Source organism: Lissotriton vulgaris, chromosome 10 (assembly GCF_964263255.1).
Source record: "Lissotriton vulgaris chromosome 10, aLisVul1.2, whole genome shotgun sequence".
In the NCBI taxonomy this organism is placed as follows: Eukaryota; Metazoa; Chordata; class Amphibia; order Caudata; family Salamandridae; genus Lissotriton; species Lissotriton vulgaris.
Window position 1 is genome coordinate 1,079,906,782 of NC_141698.1, and position 26,157 is coordinate 1,079,932,938.

The 26,157-nt window shown below is 47.9% G+C and overlaps 1 protein-coding gene across 1 annotated transcript in view; it reads right to left on the minus strand.

Annotated features, from left to right (window-relative positions):
* LOC147689343 (ubiquitin-conjugating enzyme E2 E2-like) overlaps positions 1 to 25,830 on the minus strand; it is a 650,182-nt gene extending 624,352 nt beyond the window's left edge. The window contains exon 1 of the mRNA XM_086942154.1: positions 25,415 to 25,830. The gene's annotated coding sequence lies outside the window, so the exon portion shown is untranslated. The remainder of the gene's footprint in view (positions 1 to 25,414) is intronic.
* Positions 25,831 to 26,157: the final 327 nt, after the last annotated feature.

Sequence of the window (26,157 nt, forward strand, 5' to 3'; positions counted from 1 at the left end):
GTGTTAGTAAAGTCAACAGAGTGTGGAATTGAGCTATTTTTAAAAGAAGTTAAGAGCAACACCCCCGGCTTCCGCCTCAAGGGTAGCTGTGAATTAACACCGGTTAGTCATTCAGCACGGCGTTTTATGCGACAGGGAGGGGGCGTGGCTAGTTCAGGGGGCGTGGCCTCGGGTCTCGAGGGAGGTGATGGTCTTGCCATCTCTACTATTCAAAGCCAACGGCCTGCTACAAGTCATTTGAGGTTTCAATTTAGGTGCCTTTGATGCCTCTGCAAACCTTCTCTTGAGAATGTTTTCCTTGAGAAGGTCAGATGTTCAAACCCCAATTCTGATCCGAGATCTCCCACTGGATCTTAATTTTTCAAGGGAATGTCCTTTTAAACCTCTAAAGTCAATCCCTCTGAATTTCCTCGCTTACAAAGTTTTCTTCTGGGTGGCTAGCACCTATGGATTGAGGTTGGGAGATATTGGGGCCTACTATCCCAAGAGCAGCACTTCATAAGATTTTTTGAGGATATAGCGGTTTTTAGCTCGGACCTCAAATTTCTTCCAGGCATTGCTTCCTCTTTTTTAGTCCATCCAGTATTTTGTCCCTCTCTATCGTCACAGAAAGATACACTGCATCTTCTTGATCCTCATGGAGCTCATCCCGTTTGTCTGACAGAACCTTATCCTTCAGACAGACAGATTCCTTGTTTGTGATATTTGGTCTTTCCGGCAAGAGTCACAAACCTTGTACCTCTTCCTTCAGCAGGAGGCTTAAATCTACAAATCTGCCTACCTGTTCTTAAACAAGCATTTCTTTGCCTTCCTCGGTAAAGGGCAGATCCACCAAGGATCTACAGAGCTACGTGTCTCGCTGAAGACATTTGCACAGCAGCAACTTGGCCTTCGCTTGATACCTGTAGATCCCATTACAGACTGCAGATGTGGGAAGTATTGCTCGGATTACTACCTATAGACTTCCTTACTCTGCGTCATAGTCTTCCCTGTCACTGTCTTGCTTACGGGGTTGTGTAGGCATAAAATGGCCTACTCTGGACAACCAAGAAGTGAGTAGGCGTTGTTTTTTTCAGGAAACATAATGGTGGACTCTGCCCTGTATGTGCCTGACACAGGAAGCAATCATGTCGGCCATATTGGGTAGGGTGATTCCTGTTTTTACTTATATGAGGACCAACTAGAGAAGGAGAGTATCGCTCAGCGAGTAAGGCTGCGACAAGGAAGCTGCGACTCGGAGTAATGAAGCTTACCGGTAAGTAATCCAAGTATTTATTTACATGTTTATATCTCCGCCCCAGACTGGATAACCTCTAAAGTTAACCAACTTTGCTTTAAGTGAGGAAAAGATATGCCTTTGTTGCAATAACATACATTAGCAGTTGCACGTGGTTTATTTCCCCAGGATAGCTCGATGGGATCAGCACATGATGAGAAGACATGTGTGCATGGTGCAGGTCTCGGGTTCAAGATACTTGCAGGGACGACACTGCCTTTCATTGTTCTGAGGTGGGTAAAATGAGCTCCGCCAGCTTCGTACTAAAAACACGTGTGATTGATTAGGCTAAGAAACCTAGCGCCTACGGCAGGCTAGCGCTATACCGACACTACATGGTTAATCATTACCACTGATTTCCAGTTATCGGGAAGACAAGCCGTGATGATTTGAAGCTGTCACCGGAAACAAATCAATTACCTGCTCACAACAGATCCCTGCTGCACAAGGAGCGGGAAAGCTGCCAAGGAAATAATTTATTCCAAGCAAGGAAAGCCTGACAGGCACCAAGAGCGTGCGAATAACGACTCTCAAACCCGTCAGCCTTCTTCGGCCTCGCTAAACATTCTGCTCAGAAAAAAAAAAACACACACACGTGTTTCCACATCTCAGACAATTAGGAAACAAGCATTGGAAATGCAATAGGTCTCGCAGCATTAGAGTTAGTGCTTTTAGAATTGTTTATGGGGTTTTTTTGTAAATCTTTAGCATTTTTGTTTCCTGTAGCCAATGCTAAAGAATTACAAATAAAAAAAGCCATAAACCTTTCTAAAAGCTCTAACTCAAATGCTCTGAGACCTATTGCACTGTGTGAGGGTGAGAGGTTGAGGGTGAGGGTGGGTGAGGGTGAGTGAGGGTGAGGGTGAGTGAGGGGTTGAGGGTGAGTGAGGGTGAGGGGTTGAGGGTGAGTGAGGGTGGGTGAGGGGTTGAGGGTGAGTGAGGGTGGGTGAGGGTGAGTAAGGGTGAGTGAGGGTGAGTGAGGGTGAGTGAGGGTGAGTGAGGGTGAGTGAGGGTGAGTGAGGGTGAGTGAGGGTGAGTGAGGGTGAGGGGTTGAGGGTGAGTGAGGGTGAGGGGTTGAGGGTGAGTGAGGGTGAGGGTGAGTGAGGGTGAGGGGTTGAGGGTGAGTGAGGGTGAGGGTGAGTGAGGGTGAGGGTGAGTGAGGGTGAGGGGTTGAGGGTGAGTGAGGATGAGGTGTTGAGGGTGGGTGAGGGTGAGTGAGGGTGGGGGTGAGTGAGGGTGAGTGAGGGTGAGGGTGAGTGAGGGTGAGTGAGGGTGAGGGTGAGTGAGGGTGAGGGGTTGAGGGTGAGTGAGGGTGTATTATTTCTACCAAAAAGAGAGGAGGCATACGCAGGAACACATCACATATATATTTGTTAGTAAGATAGCTCAGTGGACTACTGCATCCACTGCAGAGATCTCCAATAGTCTAAAAGGTGTACTAATCCCGGCAGGCCCGCTATTCTTTACGTCCTTCTAATCAAGCATATATTGCCAATCATGCTCTCCAGGGCGCACACGTATGTACAGCCACACCCCCTCCAGCTGGCAACCCATATTGTTACACGCAGTCAGAGCCGCGCGTTCGCGTCAAGGCGATATGTAAAGGCCAGGGGGTCTTACAACCTGCCATTTGCTTCAACATACCCGTATTCTGTTTACTAACGTCAGAGGAGTATGACATCACAGACACACGGTACAGTGGCCAACATTAGAGCATGTTTTGTTGTTAAAAGGCCAGCGGGGCTTCTTAATCAGTATTCAGCATCTTTGGCACAGGTATTACAGGTCTGGTAGGTCTGATCATGTCACTTTGCAGCATTTACGAGTTGAGCTGGGGGATGGGGCGGAGCGGGTAAAAAAAAAAAGACGGAGAGAAAGGACTGAATCATGAAATCCCCTGGCTTCAAATCACATAAAAAGATGCCCATGATCATGAAATAATTCGAAATAAACACAGCCACACATTGTGGATAACCGATAAACTGTAAATACAGTTAGTCAGCACATAGTATATCATGAAAACTTTAGCTTCAACCTGCGAGAATGCAAACGACACCTGACATATACCGCCTTGTCCCAACTGAAATACATGGGCCGTGTACATTTAGCATGTATAACAAACATAATATCGAAACATCAGCACCTTGGAATGTCATGACATCTCTTAGAAACAAGTTGCAAATGGCCCATTATATACCGATATTGGTTGGAAGTTGAGGCATGTACACTTATCTAATCCTATATGAAAGAAATAATACCTACTTATAGTATATCATGGCATCTTTTATAAAAAAGCTTGTGTGAATCAGTCCGCCATGTCAAAACTGAATTACACTGCTCATGTACATTCATTTATTATGTATAACAATCATACCAAAAAAGACACCAACATTCAGGCACATCATGGCACCTCTCAATCACAAGCTGCAAGCAGCCAATGAGGGTCGATGGATGACAACTACAACTCCCATGAGCCTTAGGGAAAGATAAAGCGACGGCAGGGGAAGTTACATCACTACGCGGCCCCCAGTCTCTACTTGGGATATTTGAAAAGGCACTGGCTCAAAACATCGGGCATATCTTTGTTGACTATACTTCAGGGTATTTGTAATACTAATTCACTAATGTAATACTAACGCCTGCTGGAGATGTATGTCATTATGCGCTCCCCAGGCAGAGGCGGCATCGGACACTGGAACACGGACAGTTACACCGGCACATAGTAATTAACCGCAGGCGCTGTGCATCTCACTTTCCCCGCAAAATGGAAAACAGTTAAATATGCACCTTCCCTTCCATTCCAACATTATCGAGAGAAAGGAGCAGGCGTACGTAGGTGTACGGCGAGGGACGCACCTTGAGGCAGTAAGAGAATGAATGAGTGAAAGGAGTTTCTCCCTGGCTATTGCTGAACGCGAGTAAGTGCGTGATGGTATAACTTGTAAAAATGCGACACGGCGGGCAGGGGAGGGGGCGGAGCGGGTAAAATAAACAAACGAGACGGAGGGAAGAGAGGGGAGGGGGGAGGAGAAATGCGACACGGCGGGAAGGGGAGGGGGCGGAGCGGGTTAAATTAAACAAACGAGACGGAGGGAAGAGAGGGGAGGGGGGAGGAGAAATGCGACACGGCGGGAAGGGGAGGGGGCGGAGCGGGTTAAATTAAACAAACAAGACGGACGGAGGAGAGGGGAGGGGGGAGGAGAAATGCGACACGGCGGGAAGGGGAGGGGGCGGAGCGGGTAAAACAAGACGGACGTGCACGCGCTTTTAAGCTCAATGCGCATGCGCATTGAGCTTAAAAGTCACGGGCACTGCAAGGAATCGCCACGATTCCTTGCAGTGGATAAAGAGTGGATAAGCCCCCATAGTCTCGCTTGTTCGATGCGCATGCGCATCGACAGGCGAGACCTAAAAAAGTATATGATTGCACAAGGCCACTGCATAAAATAAAGTTACTAAAATTAACTCACTGAACCTATAATGTATACAAAATCATACATGCTGAAATAAATCGCGAAAGGCAACGCGATTTGCAAAAAAAAGGTTGACGAAAAGTAAAGCATTTTACAGCAAAATAAAAAATGAGTTGTAAAGAATAACTAGTACCTTCAAGGAAAAAACAGAAACGCAGTAAAACCTCAGTTAAATTATGTTTTTTATGGTTTCTTTTCAAGCCTGTAAACTCTTAACATAGAAATAATTGGGGTGGCGTTTCATGCCAGAGTCATCACGTAATAACACTAATTAGGGTCGGAAAAATGACACATTTGCCCTTCAAAAAAAAGTGTTAACTAATAAAAAAAAACACAGATGCAAAATTTACAAGAGCCAAAAATGATAAAGACGGGTGCATATGCTCGTCTCTAGCCCGTAAACGGCTACTTACTTTCCACACAGAATGAAAAGCACAGAGAATCCGACCTCAGGACCAGTGTTTGATATGGGAAAATAGAAGTGCAGGTACATGCTTGTTTCTGAGAAGTGCCAATACTCTCCAATTAATAGTATTACGCCTGTCTTGCGAGGTGCTGGTACTCTCGCTCTTAAATAAAATAGTGCCGGTACTCCGTACCAAGAAAAACCAAAGTGATGATGGACGGGGCGTTGACAATACAAACACTCACCCCCAGTCAACTGATCTGGGTTTAATCCATCACCGTTCTTTAGCTCACTCCGCCACCCCAGTTCAGACATGGCCAAATGCAAATCAGTTTGACCCTGTGCCTCATGGGAACAGTCCAGCCCGAACTGCCAAGCCATGTCTTCCCTGGACCGGAATCAAGCTTCCCAGGACCGGTTTCTGGCATTACAGCCGTCTTCAGCCGGGTATGCTCAGACGTGAGTCCCGTGCTCTCCATGCCACTGGAATCAAGCTATCCAGGCTGAGGAGGGCTGAAAGCCCGAAACTGGTCCTTGGATGCTTGTTTCCAGTCCAGGGAGGACCTGGCTTGGCAGTTCGGGCTGGACTGTTCCCATGGGGCACAGGGTAAAGACTGATTTGCATATGGCTGGGTTCAAACTGGAATGGCATGGTGAGCAAAAAAACGATGGATTTAGGCCCAGATCTCTGTACTGGGGTGAATGTATGACATTGTTCTGCATTCTGTCCATCACCTGTTGTTTTTTGCATTTGGTACTCCGTACCAGACAGTACCGGCCCATTTAAAGCACTGCTCAGGACATATACCCAACAGCTGAAAATATTGCCGTACCTGGAACACAGAGTGATTTACTTCTAATACGACAGGTCAGCAGAAGTAACAAGCACCACCTGCACAAGTCTGCTTGTAAAGAGCAAATCACAAATTCAAATCCTGGCATTGCCCTTCATCCTACTGAGGTCGAAAACACAACACAAGTGTCAACGACTTGGCTTATACCAACGCCCGGGGCAGCAAGCACTATGTGATGAGGTGCTATTATTACAGAACTGTAGTGCGGGAGTGCACGAGTCACGTGTATGCCAGTCAAGGCTAGGGTACATAGGGCAGGTTCACTACTTTTCTGCCTACTGCAGGTGGCAGGAAGGGGCACCATTTAAGTCAGGCTGAGAACAGCATTCCTCGTTTTTCTGCAATTTCTTTCGACTCAGATACTAAACATGTTTTTGTTCAACGCAGACACCAGCTTATGTGGCCACTGAGCACGTCTATATAATTTAATTAGTGTCACAAAAATGTGTTATTGAATTTCAAATACAAAGCTAAAACATGGCTAATTAAACACGTCAAAAACGTCATGTTTTTAACCAGTACTAAGAAGAACGTGTGAAAATCACTCCTGATGCGACACAGAAGTTTGTTCTGTGGTACAAAGAGCTGCTCAGTACAAAAAGAAGTCAGTGCTAGTTTTACACGTTTTTTCCAAATGCGTGTCTAGAAAACCCCCATGTATCAACCTACAGTGGGCGGGGCATGTACATTCTACAAAAGAGCAACACTTGGACTGCCCATCCCCTGTTAGGCCCTGGTCTGGAATGCGCTAGAAAGACTGAACAAAAGAACTACCATGCACGCGGTCAATTCTGGATAAAACCAGCACGTGCTTTTCAGCCATGGAGGACTCAGGTTTGTCTAGATGTGAGGACCCCACTTTCTGACCATCCTGGGACCAAGGACTTCCCAGACAGTTCCACACTGACAAACGACTAGCAGAACCTTATCTCTAAGGAAGCGGAGTCCCCTGTCCATTTTTTTGGGCCCGCTACTTATATTAGTTCCTTTAGACCCCCAAAAATTATATTGTATTCGTAATAAAAACTTATATTGTATTCGTAAAAAAAATTCGCTTGTATTCGTAAAAAAATTATATTGTATTCGTAAAAAAAATTCGATTGTATTCGTCATTTTTTTTTTTTAAAGGGGACTGTAAAAATAGGAAACAGGTCTGCTTTCTTTAAATTCTAGACATACGGCTGCAGCAGACAACTGATCCTTCAAGACCAATTTATTTTAGTTCAATAATATGAACGTTCACACACTGCACTCAGAAAGTAAGTTATGCCTTAACAGCAGGGCCATGACTGATGGTATATGAGCGGTCTCAGCATTGAGCGGCAGAGAGGGCGAAAAATGATGGAACGGAACGAGGCCCCCAGCGACTGCAAGTAGCGGAGATTAATTCAACCATTCCATCCATCACTTTGCTCTTGTTGCAATAAAGCGCATTCGAGGGGACTGCCCAGCCTTGGGTCCCTTGCTCACTGACGAGACCCAAGTAGTTGGAAACTGGTGTGGCGTTGTTGAGCTCCCGTACACAGGGTACCTGGTCGGGCAGTTCAGGCTGGACTGCTCTTATTGGAACAGGGCCACTGCTGATTTGCATATGTCTGTTCTCGGTCTTTTGTGGCATACAGGTTGAAAAACGATGTACTGGGATGCAGCCCGACCAATCACCAGAGGCTAAAATAAATTTAAGCATTTCATCCATCACTTTTGTGGCGTTGTTGAGCTCCCGTACGGAGGGTACATGGTTTGGCAGTTCAGGCTGGACTGCTCTTATTGGAGCAGGGCCAGGGCTGATTTGCATATGTCAGTTCTCTGTCTATTGTGGCATACAGGTTGAAAAACGATGAACTGAGATGCAGCCCAACCAATCACCAGAGGCTAAAATTAATTTAAGCATTTCATCCATCCCTTTATTCTAGTAGTAATCTAAAATGAGCACTGTACTCAACGCAGTGACAATGTTCCCTTATGGTTCCCCCACAGAGGGTGCGGCACCTGGCCTTTTGAAAAGAAACAGACTTATTTTTAACCTCCTACCCCATCAACTGCTCTCAAAATGTATGAGTGCAAATACTCTAAGATTTAGAAATGTTCCGCTCTTCTAAAATCATGAACCGTTTCACTTGTAGGTCTCGCTTGACAGCACAGCTGTCTGCAAGATTCAGTGTTACCAATTAAATAAAAACAAGCACAGAGTGGGCCTTGGTTCCACCCAAAGAAGCATTGCTCTCTCACCACATGCTACAGCTGTTTGGTGTATTATTCCACATTCCAAGAAGTGCCTCCATTGGGACACTTGAGGAACTATTTTACATATGAAAAGCAGGGTCAGATTGGTAAGGCGGGCATTCGGGCGATGGGCCGGTATCTGAGTTGCAGCTGTGGGCCAATATCCTGGCAAGTGTTGAGGCCAATTTCGGCTGTGTCTGAGTTGTCCAGTTGCCGCCAGCGGCCTATCCAGAGCCAGATAGGCCTCTATTACCTCCTTTTTACAAAAGGGCAGAGGTGTCAATTCCAGTCTCTCGTTAGGCCAGCCCATTAACCCCTTCGATGCTGATGACGAGCTGAGCTCGTCATCAGCCACGGGGGGCGTGTGCGGATGACGAGCTGAGCTCGTCATCTAAAGCGGCTTTTTGAAACAAGCATTTACAATGCAATGGTTTCGCCTTTGGAAAAGTTAGAGCTATTGGCATTGTAAATGACAAAATTTGTATTTATGCTACCCCCCCCCCCCCCCCCACCTTTCATCCAAACCCGAGCTTGGCACACCTGAAGCCCGCTTCATCCACTCCAGGGGCGGGTGAAGGACGGGCACCACCATTTTCGTGAGTAAGTAAGTAAAACCTAAGTATAGCGCACAAATACCAAGATGTCTTGGCGCTGTCAGCGGAAGCCCCTGAAAGGGGACATGGGCACCTTTTACCGACTGAGCCGGGTTCAACCCCTTCACTTGTAACTTCTTTTTCATACAGCGCCTGCTACTGTAATGTTGCCACTTCTTGGCACTGTGAACAAGATGTGCTGCTAGTTTTAGAATGTGCGTACTACCGCAACGCTGCAGTTTCCAGGCACTGTAAATACACGATGTTGCAATTACCAAATCCGACTCTGCACTACTCGATTTATCGAGCTCTGATTGTTCAAAGGACCCGAGTCTGTGGCGTGCCGGTTACACGCAGCACTCACCACAATTCAGTAAAGTGAAACTGGCACGTTAGGGAGACACCAAACCCAGGGCCACTCAGCGCAAGTCGGGGATGAAAAAGCGCCGAGTCCCATCTACAGCTGAGATGCAAGATTGATGAATTCCCTATAAGCGTTGCAATAAGGCAATTTGTCAAGAACCACACAGTTTGGTCAAGTGGGGTAGCCAGGATTCAAAAGGGTGGCTTGCACGAAATCGGCAACAATGCCGCTGAGCCAGGTAGGGCGCACTTTGAACTAAAAAAGTCAAATGCAGCAGGTGCCGCTTTAGTCCGTGTCTGTCACTTCCATGGCTAATCCCGTGAGTGTGACTGAAGAGGGAACGGCGCGCAGGCCATCACCTCCTCCCAAGCTGTGTTAGCTGCATAAACACGGCATTCCAGGCCCGAGGCCAGCACACAGCCCCGTGCACGCACTGAGGTGCACAAACACGGCATTCCAGGCCCGAGGCCAGCACACCGCCCCGTGCTCGCACCGAGGTGCACAAACACAGCATTCCAGGCCCGAGGCCAGCACACAGCCCCGTGCACGCACCGAGGTGCACAAACACGCATTCCAGGCCCAAGGCCAGCACACAGCCCTGTGCACGCACTGCCACTGGTCCACACACAGGCATTCCAGGCCCGAGGCCAGCACACAACCCTTTGCACGCACCACCACCGAGGTGCACAAACACGGCAATCCAGGCCCGAGGCCAGCACACAGCACAGCCCTGTGCACGCACCACCACTGGTCCACAAACACGGCATTCCAGGCCCGAGGCCAGCACCCAACCCCATGCATGCACCGAGGTGCACAAACTAGGGTGACCAACTGGCATTGGTGCAAATTCAGGACGGTGAGTGTAAAAATTCAGGACAAAGGGTCAAAATTCAGGACACAAATTCAGGACAGGAGGTCAAAATTCAGGACAAAACTTGAGGACAATTGGATAAGTTTTACAGACATATCAGAGGTCGCGCAATAGTATATAAGTAAGCCCAGCCATATCCGAACATTCAACCAGTTGCAAACTTAGCCATCATGTATCCTTCCATCTATCATTTCACTCATCCATCCCTTCATTCATCCTTTCACTCATCAATCCATTATCCATCCATCCACCCTTTCACCCTATACATCTGTACACTCATCCATCCACTCTTCTACCCATCCACCCATTCAGTCATCCATTCAGCCATTTACCCTTTCACCCATCCAGCCATCCTTTCACTTATTCATCCATCCACCCAGTCACTCATCCTTCCACCCATCCACCCTTTCAGTTATCCATCCATCCATCCATCCATCCATCCATCCTTTCAGTCATCCATCCTCCCTTTCTCTCTCCATCGACCCTTTCATTTAGCAATCCTTCCTTCCATCCATCCATCTATCCATCCATCCACCCTCCCATCCATCCATCTACTCATCCAATCATGAATCAATCCATTGACCCTATCACTCATCCATCCTTCCTCTCTTCCATTTATCCTTTCACTCCTTCACTCATCTATTCATCCTTTTGTCCATCTACCCTCCCTTTCACTCGCTCATCCATCCTTACATCCACCCTTTCACTCATCCGTTCATCCATTCACCCTTGCACTTATCAATTCATCAACCCATCCATCCATCATTTCACTCATCCATCCACCCACTCACTCACCATCCACCTTTTCACTCATCCATCGTTTCACCCATCCATCCACCCTTTTACCCATCCAGCTACCCTTCCACCCATACATCCAACTATTTACCTTTTCTCTCCTCCATCCTTCCAATCACTCATCAATCCATTCATCCTCTCTCATTATCCATCTATTCAATCTTTCATTCATCCATTCACCCTTTCACTAATTCATCCAGCCATCCACCCATCCCTTCACTTACTCACTCGCCAACCTTAACATATTAATTTTTAGCTGAGCCTTTTTGAGAAGAGGCCCATCAATAACTTCACCCTCGCTGCAGGAGCTATTCCAGGACTGGAAAAGAAGCCACCCAGGGCAGAGACAGATCCACCACATGGGGGGACAGGAGCCATCACAGGCGCGGGGGGGGGCAGGAGCCACCACATGGGGGGACAGGAGCCATCACTGGGGGGGAGGGGCAGGAGCTATCCCAGGAGGAGGAACAGGATCCACCAGGGTGGGCACCGGAGTGGGCGTGCAGTATATTAGCATCATCTTGGTCTCTTCCAGGGTGGGGTAGGGCTTTTCACCCCCTCCTGGACAAGAAACGAGACGACAGTCTCTCTTTCTAAAATGTTACTTTTGCCATCTCCAACTGTGATGTACAGTATTTAAAGGAGATACTCAGAGAGAACTGATTTAACTGATTGTCCTCCATACTTTGTGAATCAGTGTGGGTGCGATTGTGCCATTTCTTTATTTTATTACATTATAGACCTGCCGAACCGAGGTTTGTTGAAAACACGTGCTGCCTCGGTGTAATCAGGGCCGGTGCTAGGATGTTTGGGGCCCTGAGCAGAAAGGGAATGTGTGAAGCCCCTCTAAATTTCAGAGACATGGCGCATTCAGGGCTGTTTGCATCTGAATAGATGCCCCTGCTCCTGAAGCAGCAGCCCCTCCCTCTCAGTCACCTCCAAGCACCTCTTAAAAGCTCATCAAGGGCTGGAGGTGTGAGGGTTGCCATCCCGCTGTGCCTCTCCAATGCTGCTAGGTATCCCAGCTTGCATCGGAATCTGTTAAAAACCCTGACCCCAACAGCATCAGAGTCAAGAAGGGAGGTGGGTGGTTAAAATTACGGACAAATGGCGTCCGTTAAAGAATCCTTCACGGACAACGGACAGACGGCTGAAATTACGGACTGTCCATGAAATTTACGGACGGTTGGTCACCCTAGCACAAACACGCATTCCAGGCCCGAGGCCAGCACACAGCCCCGTGCACGCACCGCCGCCACAGTGCAATCAGGTGCACGCACAGAGGCCGGGCCCTTGCTGCAAGTGGCACAGACACCCCCAATCTACCAATCTACCCTCTTATATCGTCACACTAACCAGTGTCCCAGAGACAGATCAGACACCCCTCAATCTACAATCTTACGTCTTCACACTAGCCAGGGCCCCGGAGACAAGCAGCTCAGACACCCCCATATGCCATTTTACGTCGTAGGCGGTTCAGACACCCCCAAACTACCTGCTTACGTCGTCACAGTAGCCAGCGTCCCAGAGACAGGCGGGTCAGACCCCCCAATCTAACATTTTACGTCGTCACACTAACCAGCGTCCCAGAGCAGTAAAATACCAAGTCTTTTGTGTGCCAAGGTGGCGAGAGCACTATGGAAAATGCACTAAAATGGCCAGGAGTTTCCGGGGAGCAGCACCCCCATGGCGGCTGACACTCAGCAGATAGTGCACGCGCCGCTGAGAAGGAAGCCTAGGACGGGGGACAGGTAACCTCATAGCGCACACCACAAACTCAGACGTGTGTAGGCGCTGAGATGAAAGGTGGGGTTGTAATCCAAATCAATCATACGGTCCCAGAATGGCAGAAGGCCGGGCCACTAAACCTTAGATTTAAACAGGTACTGGCCATGGGCTTTATCTTGCCCGACCCTGCTCTCCGCGATAATGTCTAGTTTTATAGCGCATATTCCACCAGGCCAGTGACTTCTCAGCGCTGTCAATCACATATGTTACTGCCATTCAGTGTCACTGGGCACTCGTGTCCCGCCAGGAAGGATGAAAAGCTGAGTGTACCCCGCTTTCGTGCGACACGTTTAACCTTGCATTTCACACCCAGGCGTCTGCGGGCCTCACCTGTCTTGCAAAGCAGTTTTACAACATACATGCCAATAGACCCGATTCAGGCGGGAGACTACCGATTTTTCAAGCCAAAAATGGCTTTATTTTAGCTGTCTCCCGCCTGAAATTGCATTTTGTACAATAGAAATCAATGGGGAATTTTCGTTCTCCCGATTTTTTATTTTAAATCTCTCACGTCCCTGTCCTAAAATGTTGGCATGTATGTTACAACTAAAACCGGTTCTTGGCGCTATGGTATTTGCAGATGACGGTGGCAGGCCACAGCCTTCTCAGAAAGCGACAGTTCTTAAATACACAGATGGCATGTTTCTTTTCGACTGTGAGATGTGTAGCCACTGAGTAGTAAGAGGTTGGCACAGTACGTACCCCCAGCCCTTAAAAAGGCAAAAGCAGCCCATCTCAAGCCACCACTTCGCACACAAGGGGTCAGTGCAAAGCTGGCATAAAAAGCGGTAGACACAAAGTCTTTTTCAAACAATGTTTCTTCATCTGCAACCCTACCACGCCCAACAACATGCAGACAGGGGGGGCAGCTCCGATTGGAACCACTGGCTGCTGTGTAACGAGGCGCGAAGACCCCCCAAAAAAGCAGAACAACCTTTTGCCGCAAGAGTTTGTACTGCTAATTGCCTTTCCCCTGAAATACTCGTTTTCTGGTCAAAAGTTATTTCGGCACTTTCCAAAGAAGACGTTTTTGCACAGTTTGTCAAACTCTATTGGCGTTACCCCGGTCTCCCTTTCAACCCGATCAATGTCTACTGTACTTTTGTAAGTTTTAAGCGCTAACCTAACCCAAAGGTGTCTGGGCGCTGTATACTCGAGTCGGCAGTGACACAATATTACAGTCCGGGTTAGGAGACAGAGCTGTAACATTGCATCATCCCCGAGGGGTTCTGCACATAACTGACTGACGTGGGAGACCCGCCAATGCCTCCCTCGGAGCCCCTGGCCCGCTGCCGATGCCACAGGGGGGCTCCTCTATACTGCAAAAGGGTCGACACCTTGGACTCTGGAACCTGGGGCCGGGCTCTAATCCCGGCTTCAGCACCGACCTTAAAAGCATGTGATTCTGGGCAAATCGCTGCGCCGAAAAGTGCAAATATATCAAATGTAATTCTGTGACCGAAATGTTTAAACATGAACACGATGTACGCAATATTTCCTGATCCCCAACCGACATTAATATAAGATACACTTTGCTGGACGTTGCTTGTGATAAACAGGACGGCACTTCCCAGCTACACCCGGAAGTAATGCGCCTTTAACTAGAGGTTCTCGGCCAAATGGTGGATACTTCCGTGGAGCGAGCGAGCCTGGCATTGGGTGCTAGCGCCATAAAGCGAAACGCGACATTTCTTTCTGCTTGGTAAACAAGCATTTACAATGCAACTCCCACGTTTGCCACTGCTTGCCCAGTCCAAAGCGGAGCATCCCCGTAAACATGCACAAGGCGCAGTGTCTGCAGCGGGTGCCGCCTCCCCATGCACACCAGGGAACGACGGCACCAGCAGCGTCCTCCGTGAGCATGCAGGGCCCAGGGCGGCGTGAACACCCGAGCAACACAGCACTCACCGTGGGCGGAGGCGCGGGGCTGCAGCTGTCCTACTCGGCAACACCTGCCCGGCAACGTCCTCCGCTTCTTCCGGGGCTCCCTCCAGGCAGGCCACGGGAGCCCCGCGTGGGCCGCCATACTTCTTGTGGGCCGCCGTCTTCCTTCTTCCCCTGGGCGGCGGGGGGGCGGGCACTTCCGGCCGGCCGCGCTAGGATTGGCCGGCCGGCTGAAGAAACCCCCGGGCGGGACGGGATACCACAATTTGTGAGGACAGGGGGGGGGCGGGAGAGGACGAGGGGGGCGGGCGGGAGAGGACGAGGGGGGCGGGAAAGGACACGGACGTCGGGAGGGAGGCGGGAAACGTGGGGACGGCGGGAGGAGGGACACAAGGCAGGACAGCAGCAAGCACGGCCCGGCCGGAGGAGACTCGGGGGCGTTCCCGGCGTCGCGTGACGTCGGCAAAAGCCAAAGAATCTCGGGAACGCCCCCGTGTCTGGTCCGGCATTGACGGACAGGCCCCTCGTCCAATGGCTAGGCTCCATTTATGGAGCTAGCCAATGGGACGGGGGGGGGCGTGTTCCAGAGTGCTTACTGTACTCAATAGATTTCTCTGGAGGCGGAGCCTAACGGCTCCGTCCCCCAGCGAAACCTAAAAAGCTGCGTAGCGTAAACATTACCGCCGCAGCGATGCGGTTAATGTGAGTGGGGGAGGCTCAGCAGAAGTGGCCTCACTTATATTCAGGTGTGGTTCACCACTGTGAACTAATCCGTGCACAAAGGGTCCTGGCAACATTTGCATTTTTTTAATATCCCAGTCAAGTTAAGAAAACATGCCTCTTTTAGACACCCCCCTCCTTCTTTTCAGTATACTTAAAATATTGAAGCAGTGTTTTGTGAAGAGCCAAAATCCGCAAATGTGGGTCACTTTTATTTAAGGGTGCCCAGGCCTATTGATCGCACTCTAAACCTGCTGAAAAGTACACATATCAGAATGTCTGTCATATTCAATTATGTACCTACTATATGCATTTTATACAGTAGGCAATCCATTTTTGCCACTATTTTCCCTGCACTGAAAGCCAATACGGTTGGAAAACTGCATTTGTACTTGCAAGGATGCACACCGCATTTGTAAATGTCTAGTTGTGCTGGCATATTAAAGTCAGACTTATTGGCTTTGCCAATGCTCTATTTTTGTATACTGTGCGCTCAGTCACAACTTTCACGTATTTTCGACACTTCATGCGACATAGGTAAGGATACTGCCTGCGATATTCTGGTGCAAGGAAACACTTGGAATGCTCTTCCGATTCACTTAAGAATGGAACCTTCTGAAACCCTTTTCAGAGCCAACCTGAAAACCCATCTCTTCCCTCAATAAACCTGTGATTCCATTCCTTGCTTGATTCTCTGTGAGTTTTTTTCAGCAATCAGCGCGGGGATACACAGCTGTGCAGCCATGCGCTTAATAAATGTTTTATTATTATTATTATTATTATGGTGTAATCCACCTAATGTGACGATTCATCCTGATTGGACAACACTTTGTAGAAGAGGTCAAACAGGGCCTACAAAACCCAGGAGTGTCACCACCCATGCAACAAATGTGTAAGCTGTGACTGAATGCATTAAGCTTGCTGCTTCTTCACACGTGTTTGAATAAACAGCCTATAGGATGACTGTAGAAAGCAAGCGGTGTAGAACACAGATGTGACAAAAAACATCTCTTAAACCAAAAAGATTGCATTCTTCAAGACTGAGCAGGACTCAGCTATAACAAACAGCTGTCAAAACCCCAAAACTTTCATTGTCAAACTGTACCTTTCTCTACGAACTATAAAGTCACGGGGATGTTTACTAGCCATTTCTTCATTACTGTCCATACCAGCGATTCTTAATCTTTTGACTTCCGAGGACCCCCAAAGCATCATTATTGGAATTCGGGAACCCCCAATGAATCATTATTGGAATCCAGGAATGCCCACTGAGTCATTGGAACCCAGGGCCCCTGGCATAAGCGATTTTAACGATTTGAACCACAGAACAATGCACACAAATACGGCAACACACATTTAAATGCAAAAATGATGAAATATTTTATTCAATTAGCAGACAAATAATGAAAATATAAATTTGAATGCAAAGGTTGGAGTTTTTCTAAATTCAATTGAGGCCCCCCATAGTCAATACTATATTCTGTGCACTGCTCCCACAAACCAATCTGATGACACCAACCACATTTTTAGTCTCAATTTTAAATTCCTTCAACATTTACATCGTCTCAAAATGTTTATGTATATACACTTTGTTAATTTAATAATAATATTTAATTTTTTCTAAACAGTGGCGGACCCCGTGCGTAGGCATTGCGGACCCCCAGAGACACCTCCGACCACGGGTTAAGAACCACTTGTCCACACCACTCCTCATACATTCCGTTGGTTGTCCACACAGCCCGATGGAGTAAAACCCTACCCATCCCAAGGTGTGTGACTTTACCAAGCACTTGCAGAAAGTGCCAGTCTAGTTCTGAACATCACTGAAAGCATCTTTACTAAACATTACACGCCCTGCACCTCAATACACCCCAAGGAGAAAACAATCCTGCAGGAGATGCCAATGTCACATACTTTTGAGACAGTAGAAGAATTACCAGGAGTCCCCATGTGAGGTCAGAGCGACTGTAGAGGAGTAAATAGAAAGTCCACGTCAAGTGTGCATTGACCCTGTGAAGCGTGCTGCGCGTTACCATGAGAATCACAGTGTGACAGAATCGACCGGTTGATCTCTTCTCGACAAAGGACAGCCTCGATCACGCCCGCTCCTCGATCAGCTTTAGTTACTCAAGGAAGAGAAGTGGTGAATGGAAGTGGTTCTTTGAGAACAGGATTGCTCACACCCACAAACAGTAAATGTATTTAAACCCAGGGTCACTTTCAAGTCACATGCTAAGTGATCTGACTCAATTTCAAATACAATTCTATCCAAGACGTCATTCAGTTCTCAGTAGAGGAGAACTTGATCATTTTTTTGGGGGTCCATGTTCTTTATGTCTCAAAGACTTTCAAAACTGTGGCACCACCATTGCACATTTGTATTGACAACCCCTTTGTAGAAGCAGTGGCTTCGCCTCTCAACTACAGAAATAAGCAATAAACTAGCACAATCCATCAAAGAATTAAAACACATCTTGGAGTGAGATGTCCCAATCTCCCGAGTTGATGTTCCAATCTTCCTCAATACCACCCAGTCCAGCTATTGTACGGATCTGCGGCTCAGAGAAGGAGCAAGAAAGAGTGTAGGGGTCCATGAAGTGCAGGTGATGGTTACAAGACAGATTTCAGGTCACATTGGATCCTTCCACACTCCTAATCACCAAAGATAAGAGGATGTTCCTCATGCACAGTCAGGAGAGAACAAGGTTTGCAGGAATTGTCCTCTGCTTGCATAGGGATTGTGCTGGCAGGTCTTTTTCCACTTTCAGTGGTGAAGGAGCCTGCTTTTATATCATCAATACACTTGCTGTAGGGCATCTCTGTGGCATCACCACCACTTCTTGTAGTACTGCACTGGTGCAGTTTCAGAACACAGGCGGGCGATGATTGCTTCTGCAGCTGTCAATAGACATCTCTTACTCTAGCTAGACAGCTGTGTATCTTATAGTAAATAGATCTGTAATGCTTGAACATAGCTGGAGAAAGAACAAAAAATACACCTTCTAGAGCTAGACGAGTCAAGCAGGAATGTCTCTAGTGTCATCATTTTGCGCTCATCCACATTACAAATATTGAGGGGTCAATGAAGGAACCCGGTATTGCTGCAATATTGGGGCAGAAGCTCGATAACTGGCGAACATTCCAATCCAACAATAGAGCTTGTAGAGTTCCCCTGCAGAGAAGGCATCAGTCCAGCCTGGGATGGTGAAAGAGGATGTTGAGTCGACCACAAGGATTTAAGGATTTTAATGGATGGGATGAGAGTTAAGCACACAAGAAAAGCATGCAGCGCCACAGATTAGCACCTAGGTATAGTACTACTAATGAACCAGGGCATGTTTTCTGTCTCCTTTCCACCCTAAGGTCCTGATCATGATGGTCGAGGCTAAGGCAGCCTTCAGCTCTCAGCGCTTTACAAGCCACCATGTGTGTTCTTGGAAGTGTCACAGAAGCAAGTTATGTCAACACTGTTGGTCGTCATTCAAAGGGCCTTGGAAACCCTCAAAGATCTCCCAATAACTCACAAGGGTCATCAGTGATGGACTCTTGTTTTTCGGTCAGACCTCAACTTCCACAAACAAGAAAAATCAAAATTGGGTCAACACAGCCTGCAAACGGAGAAGAGCACAACACGCAACACTGAGCATGAAACACACATTATTGAAGGAAGAGGCCGCCAGTAGAAGGGCTCTCTCCCTGCGGATGCTCTAGCGTGCCACATCCTGCGGCCATGTTTGAGCAATAGACTTCATTGGAAAGGCTGAAAAGGATAAAGAGCCAATTGGCCCGTGAAGTGGGGGTCGAGGGAGTAGAGAAGGGGAAACCCTAGGGTAAAACAGAGAAGAACGAGAAGAGAAAGTGAAAGGCTCTGATGGGGCACAGGTCTGCAGGCATGTCCTTCCATATTTATACAACAAATGTATATAGTAGATATTGTCAAGAGATATACATTGCACTATTATGATGCCTATTAAGCGTGGGAGGACACAGGGACCCCTGGGAGAGTAAGAGAAGCAGGTAGCGGCAGAGGTGAGAACTTGCAGGGGTAGGAAGGTGCTGGTGAGAGGACGGAGAGACAAGAAGGTGAAAAGAAGAGGGGTACTGAAGGAGGCGTGAAGAGGAAAAATAGATTGACGGCAGGAGAGGAAGGAGAAGTCAAAATGCCAAGAGCTGGAGACTGATAAAAGCAAAGATCGAGCATGAAAGATGGAGGTTACTATTAATTGGCATCTGTCGGTATAGCGCATGGTTATCACTTGTGGGGCCTCGTAGCGCTCCACTACCCGTCGCCATCCGTCCACCTCAGAGAACCCCGAAGAACCACAATGAACCAAAAAGTGCAGAATACGCTTCAGAAGGGAAAAAGCATATATAGATGTACACGGACGTGCGTTTGTGCGTTATGGACGTGCACAAGGCAGTGTGATGCGAGTGTGTGACCCTGCAAAAATGAGCCCACTCGGTGACATTTTTGGCGACAGCCAAGCAGCTGGCGCCTTGAGGCAGGCGTGCTTTAACTATGGAAACGCAGGAGTCACCAAGGCCACAATCGCAGATCAGCATTAAAATAATAAAAAAAAGTGTTACAGCACAGATGGAAACAGCATCCACCCTCTCACATCCCCGCGTCGGGCAGCCTCTCTGGTTTCAAAACACGGTTATCCGTGCGGATACAGAGCATCTCGTTGGGTATCAAGTGATGCGAGGGTACCACTTCCATCATTATCCTTCGAGTGGCTCAAAAGCCCCCGCCTCCCCCCTCCCCAGAGAAAGTATCATCTCACATTTACACTGAATGTACGACCCCGTCACAGACGAGCCTATCCAATGACAAGTGCTCGCATCCTCCGCATTTTCATTGAATAACCAGATTTCATCTCAGCCTTCCAGTACAATATCGCCGTGTGTTCACCGTGTGTTTATTTACCCTGCTCTGCCGGTGACTGTTTGAAGAGCCTGGGTAGACGTTCAGTAATCCACACTCTAACGCGGATATATTAAAAAGGGTCTCCAGCTCAAAAAAGCACATTATTCGCAGGCAGGGAAGGAAAAAAAAAAAAAAAGAAACGCGTTTTATTTTCCCCGTCGGTGATAAACGTGTAGCTTGTTTTCAGCGCAGATGTCAAATTGTTAGACAAGACAAGCACAGCAACAAAGGGCCCCCACATGATTCCAGCATCCCTCCCGCCCCCACCGCCCAGGCGCGAGGTAATGAGCAGCTGAAGGAGATTGTCCCCCCATTTCCGCCTGATGCGCAGTCAGGCCTCAATTCATCACCGCCAGCCCCTCGAGGCGGCATTAAATGTTGAGTAAGAAGTTACTCACCGCTGAATTAATGACACATGGCGTCGTGAAAGGACTACAGCGTAAATCAAATGCCCCTTTTTATCCCAATTTTGATCTCACTCGTCCAAACAAATCACAGCGTGCCCGCTGACTGCAAGCGTAATCATTTTGTACTATTTAACCTGACATATAGCATGGATTTAGCACATTCTTCTTCTGATCCAGACCCAATTGGTGGACCTACTCCGGTGGCGGAAGTGTCACATTTTAGATGGGAAGACGTGTGTGAGCAATGGAGACCATCCATAGGGTTCCAATTAGAGGTGGGCGGAATTTATGTAGTCCCACTTTGCAAATCTCCGCGAAACGGTAACAAATTTCCGCGAGCGTGCAAAAGTTCAGCGAACACGTGGAATTGCTTGTTCTGCCGTTCGCAATGCTTTTTTCCTGTTTGCGAGGCTGTTTGCGTGCTCGGTGAGAAATATCTTGCGAACCCGCATTTTGGAAGCGCGAACAAGCAAAAAAATTCTGCGAAATTTCGTGAGCGGAATGGAATTTACCACCTAGGCCTAGTTCCAATGGAACTTTTTCAGGGAACTTTACCTTCTGGCTCTGATGTATCACGCAGGAAGATTGTCTTACCTCGTTCTTGGCCAGCCTCGAAAAGGAATGGAAAGAAACAGACATGTCTCCATAGCCCTATGTAAGGGACTCAAAATGGAGGAAAACTGTTAGTGAAGGACCTTTAGAGATGTAATGTAATGTAATGTATAGGCATTTATATAGCGCACTACTTACCCGGAGGGTCCCAAGGCGCTTCGACCGCTGCGAAACCCTTCCTGGCTTCCCTGAGAGATGGTCCCTTAATGGGTATCTCCAGGGTGAGACCAGGCATCCCCGGCGGTCTGGTGGGGCCGTTAGTGAAGATGAGGCAAGCTAATGCCCAGAGTTGCCGAGTGTGATCGCTGATCAGAGTGGGCACCGAGGCGAGAGAATTATCGAGTCCGCTGACCCTGGTCCAGAAACCTGCCGCGCCGGGAATCGAACCCTGGTCCCGGGCCGTCCTCTGCTATCTCTCCAACCTCTTCTCCCTCGGGTTCACTGAACTCAACATGAGGTACAGATAGATTGTCCATGCCAATGAAGGCACTTACTGGGCAATGTTCTCCAGGCGAGCAATAAACTACATTTAATGACCTGGAGGCGCCCCAAACCACACAAAGCAGGTTTGTACTGCTGCATAGGCACCGTTGTGAGGTAGGGCACATGTTTAATGAATATGGCACATTAGTCTGCATGCCATTACAAAGCAGTCGTTATAACGACCGCGTTGTTACATTGCATACCTTTTCAGCGCAAGTCGGAAGAACGACTTGCTGTAGGGGGCGCTGGTTGTTGGAATAGTATAATTTACTATTCCAACTCCAGTCTGTGCAACAGTAGGGAAGGTGTTGGATTTTTAATCCAACACCTTCTGCCCCCTAACGCAATTCGTTGTTCCGACTTGCGTTGTAATGGTATGCGATGTAACAACGAGGTCGTTGTTAACGACCACGTTGTAATGGCATGTGTTGTCTTGCATGCGTGGTAAACGCCGTTTACCACGTTTTATCTTCTGCAAACGATTGTGAGAAACAGTACAACTTGAGGAGAACGAGGGAATGATCAGCTTGGAGTCATCAGCAATTTCTGTAAATGTAAATGTAATGTAAATTGATACTTGTATAGCGCACTACTCACCCGCAAGGGTCTCAAGGCGCTTGTACGAATACCGCTGTGGAACCCATCCTGGCTTTCCCTGTGAGGCGTCCAGTCCTGGGCACCCCCAAGGTGGAGGCCAGGCATCCTTAGCGTTGTGGGGGCCGTTGTGGAGATTAAGCAAGCTATTGCCCAGAGTTGCAGAGGGGGACTCCATGATTGGAATAGGCACCGAGGCGAGAATTATCAGGTCCGTGGAATTTTGAGCCCAAGACCCGCCGAGGTGGGGAATTGAACCCTGGTCCCGAGCCAGACCTCTGCATCAGGGTCTGCCGCTCTAACCATTGAGCCACACTTCTCCACTTTCTTAGTGAACAAGAATGTTAGTCTCCAGTGACTGCTCCCTCCAAGCCACCTCCAAGTTATTTTAAGGCAATTTCCTAATTATCTGTATAGTGGATGGAGCATATTTACGTACGGCATAGGATCATGTCTAGGGTACCCAGTACTAACCAAGGAACCAAGAGAACCACCTTCAGAAACCAAGGATAAAGAGGTGCACAACTTAAGAATTCACTAGTGCTTGCAATATTCGTCCATAGTGCAAAAGTTTAGTCCACCCCTCAACTCCAATACCCCTAGTGATAAATACATTTTAAATAAAAAATAAGTTGTGAAACTTTGAATGTGATCAATATACCCAGCCAGAACATTTAACTGAAATGCTAAATTAAAAGACTTAACTGGGCCAGAGAGCTGCAAATGGCTATATCTCTGGAAAAGAGAGCATCGACTCATACACGACAGAGGCTGCCTCTACACCACTGATGTACAATTCATATCATTGATTCATCACACTTCAGGGCCTGTTAGTGATCAGGTGTGCGTGCACCCAAAGTAATACACATGAGCATTTGAAAATATGCCAGATATAAGAGGGTGGTTTGGTTGTGAACATTTTTTACAAAAGACACTCTACCATACAAGGAAAGTAAAGTTGACCCACTTCACAACTTTTAGTACTAGCCAGAGAGTGAATGCCCTAGGTACACTTAGTGCAGGTCTCTCAACCATTGGTGCAACTATCATTAGTACAGCTGATGCAGTTACACCAGTGTTCAGTCATGTGATGGATCCAGTGCACCAGAGTTAGGTTTGAGGGGTTAGGAGGGCTAATTTTTCAGGTTCAGATTGGAGTCTATGGCACCCTTCCTACACCACTACTCATGACCACTGAAAGGAGCAACTGCATGGACGCAATAGGCCAGAAATATAATATAGATGCTCTTTGGTTGGCGTTATTGGCTATGCATATAGTGATGCATGAATTAAATGCGATGTATAGAGTGTTTTATTGAAGGAATGGCTATGTAATCTTGTACTAACAGCAGAATTACTATGTATAGAGTGTTGTATGGATGGGATGGCTAAGGCTTTAGTGTTGCATGAAAGGTAGGCCATGTAGTGAGTATCGCATGGAAAGAATGGCCATGTCTTGAGTATTGCAAGGAAGGAAAGGCCATGTCGAGTGTCATATGAAAGGAATGGCCATATCTTCAGTGTCGCATGGAAAGACAGTCCACGTCTTCAGTGTCGCATGGAAAGAATGGCCTGTCTTGAGTATTGCATGGAAGGAATAGACAGATCTTGAGTGTTGCATGGAAGGAAGGGCCATGTCTTCAGTGTTGCATGGAAGGAATGGCCATGTCTTCAGTGTTGCATGGAAGGAAGGGACAGGTCAGGAGTGTTGCTTGCAAGGAATGGCCATATCATCAATGTCGCATGGAAAGAATGTCCACGTCTTCAGTGTCGCATGGAAAGAATGGTCATGTCTTGAGTATTGCATGGAAGGAATGGCCATGTCTTGAGTATTGCATGGAAGGAATGGCCATGTCTTGAGTATTGCATGGAAGGAATGGCCATGTCTCGAGTATTGCATGGAAGGAATGGCCATGTCTCGAGTATTGCATGGAAGGAATGGACATGTCTCAAGTGCTGCATGGAAAGAATGGACATGTCTTCAGTGTTGCATGGAAAGAATGGACACGTCTTCAGTGTTGCATGGAAAGAATGGACATGTCTTCAGTGTCGCGTGAAAAGAATGGACATGTCTTGAGTATTGTATGGAAGGAATGGCCATGTCAAGTGTCACATGAAAGGAATGGCCACATCTTCAGTGTCGCATGGAAGGGATGGCTATGTCAAGTGTCACATGAAAGGAATGGCCACGTCTTTGGTGTCGCATGGAAGGGATGGCCATGTAGTGAGCGTTGTTTGGAGGGAATGGCCATGTCCTGAGTGTTGCAAAGAAAGAATGGCCATGTCTCAAGTGTTGCATGGAAAGAATGGCAATGTTTTGAGTGTGACATGGAAGGAGTGGCCATGTCTGGAGTGTCGCATGGAAGGAATGGCCATGTCTCAAGTGCCACATGGAAAGCATGGCTATGTTTTTAGTGTCACATGGAAGGAATGGCCATATGTTGAGTGTCGATTAGAGGAATGACTATAAATTGACAGTCACATATTTGGACTCTTTCTATATTGGGTGTTGTATGGCTGGAATGAAACATTATTATTTACTGCTGAAATGGGGCTTTAGACTATTGCTAGAAGGGGCAGTAGGAAGTCCGAATCTTGTGCGAAATATAATGATTGCTTATTGCTTGCCAGGAACGGAATGGAAAAGTAGTGGTTGTGAATAGCAGGCTGTGTACTGAACACTGGAGGTGTCAAACTTAGCACCAGGGTTAGAGTGGGGCAACCCCCTGCTGTGGTAGGTGAGATAATGCCAGAGGGAATTAGAGGAGGGAATGACAGAACGCAGGGAGAGTGGTCAGGCTGTATATTGGAGGACAGGGAAAGAATGAGGTGATCGGATTGAGGGAAGAGGGAGTTACAGGAGTAGAGAGTGGATAAGATATGATGGGCGTGGGGTCATGGGAAGCAGTGGACTATCAGAGAAAGAAATGGGAGACGAAAGACGAATCAAACTTGAGGTCCTGAGACGACATTAATGGGACAGAGGCAGGGAGTAGGGGTGGCATGAAGGGGAGCCTGAACGGATCTGAACTCCCCACCAGGGAGTCACAAACACTCCAAATGTACACAGTGGAGGCTGCCAGCACAGCACCCCTCCAGCAGCACTCCGGCGGGGCTCCCAGTTGGTCTAGCCCAGAGGCTCACCTGGCGGTGCTGTTCCCTCCTCGAGGTGCTGCAGCTCAGACTTCCTTCACTGGCTGTGCATGGGCTTGGGACCCTGCTGTGGGCAGAAGCTCCTGCAGCGCCCCCTGCTGAGGTTCCTTCCTTGCCTTCCTCCTTCCTCCTGCGGGTCGGGGTGCGAAGAAGGGCGCCTGCTTTTGCCACTAGTGCCTATGCGCGCGCACCGCCCCCGCCGCGAGACACTGAGCGAGAGAGCAGCGACGCGCGCACCCGAGGCAGCCCCCGGCGCGTGGACAGCAGCAGCAGGGGCAGCGGCAACCACAGCGGCGCGCGCACAGAAAAGGAACCTGAAGCGAGGAGGAGCGGAGCGCGCGCACACACGCGGCGCCCAGCGCCGAGGTAGACACACGAGCGCGAGCCCAAGCCAACCGCGAAATCTCAGACACAAAAGAAGGACAATCTCAGGTATTGGGCTTCGCAGGCCCCTGACTAGTACTACGACCAAGACGCCCATCTTTGAAAAGCCCAGCACTTCATGCTTACTGTGAAAGATAAAGGCGTGACGCTCAGATTGCGATATGTCTTTACAAATTGATATAGTTATCAATTGAGTACTTAAAACAAAGTAACTAAAATAGTTGACCTAATCAGAACATTTGAAAATATGTCTTTTTGTTTACTTTCTTTTTTTCACTTACAAATGATTATGAATTTTACTCTAAATGTGATACGACGGTTAACAGGATTCTCTCGCGGTTTTACTTCCT